The sequence below is a fragment of the Balaenoptera physalus genome, assembly GCF_965194825.1.
Source record: "Balaenoptera physalus genome assembly, chromosome: 6".
Lineage (NCBI taxonomy): Eukaryota > Metazoa > Chordata > Mammalia > Artiodactyla > Balaenopteridae > Balaenoptera > Balaenoptera physalus.
In genome coordinates, this window is record NC_138885.1 from 57790860 (window position 1) to 57795859 (window position 5000).

The window sequence follows — 5000 nt, forward strand, 5'->3', positions numbered from 1 at the left end:
AATGAAGGAGGGCATGATGATAGGTGAAGATGAGGGGGAAATTTGAAAGTATATTTCTTCTAAGCAGTTGTGAAAAGCTCATTTGTCTTTATAATATTCTTTTTACAAATTTGCTTTCTTCTAGAAACTGGAGATAATAATAATGTACTAACTCATATAGTGGGGGATGATTGCAAGTAAAGTTGGCACTACCCTGCATGATATACCCCAAAAATGTAAACTGTTATCTCTAAATCAAACAGCTATAAAAATGTGAGTAACAGTATTAGTCTGATAGGTCAAAAATGAAGTCCAAGCAACATGGATGGAGCTAGAGATTATCATACTGATTGAAGTTAAGTCAGATAGAGAATGACAAATAGCGCATGATATCACTTATATGTGGAATCTAAGAAAAAAAAATGATACAAACGAACTTATTTACCAAACAGAAACAGACTCACTTAGAGAACAAACTTATGGTTACGGCGGGGTGGGGGAGGGTGAAGGGGAGGGATAGACTGGGAGTTTGGGATTGACATGTACGCACTGCTATATTCAAAACAGTTAACCAACAAGGACCACAGGGAACTCTGCTCAATACTCTGTAATAACCTAAATGGGAAAAGAATTTGAAAAAGAATAGGTACGTGTATATGTATAACTGAATCACTTTGCTGTACACCTGAAACTAACATAACATTGTTAATCGACTATACTCCAATATAAAATAAAAATTTTTTAAAAATGAAGTCCAAAAATTTCTTGCCCTCTATTCTTTTAAGGACACCATCATGATTTCTGTGCAATGCCTAACAAGTCATCTCTATGTTCAATCACTGTGACATATATATATAAGGTCAGTTGAGACTTTAGACAGTATAATGATGAAGAACACGGACTTTTGCGTCAATAGAACTGAGTTAAAATTCTCACTCCACCATTTACTATCTGTTTCACTTTGGATAGACTGTTACGTTTGCTAAGATTTAGTTTTCTTCTCTGCAAAATGAACATTTAAAACTTATATGGCTGTTGAAAAATACGAGATAAAGCACTTGGCACTGTTCCAAGCCTATATAGTAAATATCCGAAAATAGTACTGTTCTCATTACTATGATGTAGTATATTCACCTTTTTATATACATAGCTGTGATGATGTAGAACTCAGATTTTGCCTCATTAGCTTTCCTTAATAAGAGTAAGAATACTTTGAGTTGTGAAAGTCATACATTTTTAAAATAATGTGAACTCAAATTCATTACACATTTATTTATTTTTTTAATTTATAATAGAGAGATTCCTAAATATCTACTAATGTATCTTAGTATAATTCATATTTTCAAACATGACATTTATCATTTCATTAGACTTAAATAATTTTCTTATCTTAGCATTATAAGACATTGTAGTGGAAATAGTATTACCTACTTATTTTTCTTTTTACCAATTTGTTACTTTTTATTTGACGTTTTTTCTTAAAAATAATTAGCCTTTCATTCACTGAGACCAGATGTCTATAAACAATAATAACCTTAAAATTTTGGATCTCCAACTGAAAACATTTGTTTATTAGATTTGCCGTTCCAAAAACCTGTCACTGACATATAACAACTTTTCTATATTCTATAGATTAGAGAGAATAGCTTAGAAAATTCTCCATCACAACTGCACTTCACCAAAGCATTTGAAAAGGATATTTAATTATACCTGCTACCCCTCTTTTACGTCCCCAGTGTTGTTTACTGTCACAATAAGCAGTATCATTTGCATTGTTATTCTGAAGATATTAAGCATATTTTTATGAGTTTGGCTTTAGGGGAAATAAAGATATTGGACAAATTTTATGATAAATAAAAATAAAAAACACCATTTACTTGATAAAGGCCACTTAGTTCATTTCTGTTCTTTCTGACCTTCCTCCTTTCTGCCTCTCCCACCTTCTTCAACCTTCTTTAAAATCCAAAACCTTAAAGAACACCAGGAAGAGTAAAAGAAAATTTTTAAAAATGAAGTGGCAGGTATGTGATGAATCCACCTCCTCAAATTGGTACAAATTGGGTCAATTGGGATTTTTAGACAGTATAGAGTTAACTCATCCCATATATTTAAGAGTATTCCTACTTAAATTGTGTGAATTCTATCCCTTCTCTGATCACCCAATCCTATTCATCAGAAAGAGATTGTGTTTTCCTAAAAATAATGGTACAGATATGGATCTTCCAGCTTCACAAACCATGTAGAGAACAGGTTATTGAAACTGTTCAACTTTGGTCAGGAAAGGAACTAGCACTAGGTGGTAATGTAAATGTCACTGTTGGGAAGAGGTTAGATAATCGTTCAATTTCAGTGGGTGGGAAAGACAATTTTGTTATTTTGGCCATTGACCTGAGTGTCACTTACTTAAAATTAAAACTTAACTACTATAGTAAGGTATTGGTTTATTAATATAATCCAGGCTCAATTTTTACATAAAGACTATATTTTTTAGAGCAGTTTAAGGTTCACAGAAAAAATGAGAGGAAAGCAGTTTCCCTATATCCAGGCTCAATTTTAAGTCAATCAATTTAACTTGCATACACCAGAGTCTTAGTGTATGTAGTAAAAATAGGTTAACTAGTAAGAATTGGTAGAAGTTATTTCCTAAGGCTCATGATAACTGCCCTATTGATGTGTCTTTATTACTTACTATTTACAGAACTGTGTAGATGAAATGCATTAAATAGGACTGAGTGAATATTTGGTTACTTAATATGACTCGTATTTAGATGAAGTCTTAAACTTTCTCATGGCATTATTAGAATAATTTAGCTAAACATCGGGTGATATGATGATATAATAAGGTATTATAACAGGAATGTAAATATTATCATTATGGTACTTTATTAGTTGTGATATTTTTCATAATTTTTTTAACTTGCAAATTTTCACTAAAAATGGATGAAATTGAAGGAAGGGTGAGGGTAAAAAGAATGATCTGAGCTATGTATGTATGCATAATCTTTTTATCGCATCAGTGACTTTTCTTCATTTTTATGGCATCAACATTTTTTAAAGATCCTTGTTCCAAATTGAGTTGTGCAGCATTCAGTACCAAAGTTGACTGGAATCCAAACCTTTCTGCTTAAGTAATTGTTTAGGGCTAACAATGATTTAAAAGTAATTAAAATGATGATTATAATACTTCTTCCTTATAATTTCTAGGTGGTAGCTAAATACTTTTAGTTCACCAAGAGAAGGACCAAGATGACTCAGCTCCAGATGTTTTCTTGAATTCCCCATAGAATTGGAGACCTGTTGGGACAAAAATTTTTCTATGCCTAGGCCAGTGGTCCTCAAATCAGCATTTTTGGCCCCATCTTTAAGTTTGATAGAAATGTAAATAGAGTCCTCCTACTTTCTCTACCGAATCAGAATCTCTGGGCGTTGGGTCCAAGAAACTTTATTTTAACAAGCTTTTCTAGGCAATTTTTATGTTGCATGTTAAAGATTGAGAACCACTGCTCTAGGCCAAAGAGACAGACAAAAAGTAAGTTACTGGTATCTAGATGGGGCTGGAACAGTGAGTATGTAGTTAGCTTCCACTGTCTTCAGTCACTGACAAACAGTCGTTTGTTCCACATTCTGTAGTGTTCCTAGAGAGTTCTTTAGCATCTTACCGGTAGTTTAAAAGGAGACATAAAGTGTGTTATGCGCAAGTGGGTGAGGTCAGGAATGGTAATAAGTAGATATGAAAAGAGACCAAAAAAGTGTTGTAAATGTGTTGGCGAAAATATAGAATGAACCGATAATTTAGTTCTTGGATAATTTCCAAATATTACAATTTGATAGCATTAACTTGAAAATAATATGGTACAGAGATCAATTAAAAACTGTGTTATAAAATCATATTAATATGGTAAGACAAAACTTACAAAATTTTTATGCTACTTGTTTTTGAGTGATAAAACAGCATTTTGATTAATATATGTTCCATTTTTCAATATGTCCAAATGATATGGGATATTTAGTTTTCTTTGCGCAGAAGCTAATAACAGTCATTGTAACCAGAGGAAGCACTTACTGTGTTCATGTATTAAACAAAGCAAAGCAGACAGTAAGAATATAGAGCGCAAAAATCGAAACAGCACTACCTTTTTTAAACACACGAATAGCAGGTTTAGCATATTGTAAGTCAATATGCTACTTAATCCAAAATTATTCCTTTGCTACTTTCTAGATTTCAGAAGTATTCATAATCTGAAATCGAGATCTCCTTGCGCTCTTACCTTTGATACAGCCTCATATCACTAATTTTATGGTTCAATTCTTCACACTTGGCATCTAAAACAGTTCTCTTAGAACTAAAGATTACATCTGTGGTCTTTTGTAGGTATGTTTAAAAGAGCTATAGAATTTGTCCTATTTCTGATTTAAAGTACAAAGTGCCTGTGCACCACTTTTTAGATGCAATGTAAACTAAATTCCTAGTTGTCAGATTCCATGTCTCTAAAAGGTGGTAGACAGAGATGAAATCAGGGCATCTGCTTATATAAACAATATGTTTAGGTTTTGATTTTTATTTTAAAGTGTAACATTGAAAAGAAGTAAATTGTATAGAACTTTGGTAAAGAAAAACACCAGTGGAGATAACAAATGGAGAAAAGGTTAAACCGTATTTCCTTTTCTTGTAAATATTTGAAAGCAGTTAATTTTATATGTTCGGAATAGTTGCCCTATATCCACAATAAAAACATGTCAGTATTTTATGTGAATTCCTTAGAGTTAAATATACAGGCTGTGTTCCTGGCCTGAGGGGCCAGGAATTCCAAACACTGAGGATGCTAGTCATTTCACCTTCAGTTTGGGGTTTAAGAAAAGGAAATCTTGAAGTCCCTCAAAATGAATAAGAATGGAGATTTCCTTAACAAGGTAACTCAAAGAAAGAAAACATACACATATACCTGCATATATATGCACACGTACTTCCACACGAAAAAAGAGAAATCTTCAATTCCTGGATACATGCTTTTAGGTTTTTG

At 32.6% G+C, this 5000-nt stretch overlaps 1 protein-coding gene and 1 long non-coding RNA gene across 6 annotated transcripts in view; one reads left to right on the plus strand and one right to left on the minus strand.

The window, feature by feature from the left end:
- Nucleotides 1–5000, plus strand: part of LOC309662431 — a 137912-nt gene that overhangs the window by 35809 nt on the left and 97103 nt on the right. The gene's annotated exons all lie outside the window — the stretch shown is intronic.
- Nucleotides 410–5000, minus strand: part of FIGN (fidgetin, microtubule severing factor) — a 128315-nt gene continuing 123724 nt past the window's right edge. For all 5 annotated transcript variants that reach the window (XM_082464994.1, XM_082464991.1, XM_082464993.1 and 2 more), the window contains one exon: nt 410–5000. This exon is cut by the window's right edge and continues 10360 nt beyond it. The gene's annotated coding sequence lies outside the window, so the exon portion shown is untranslated.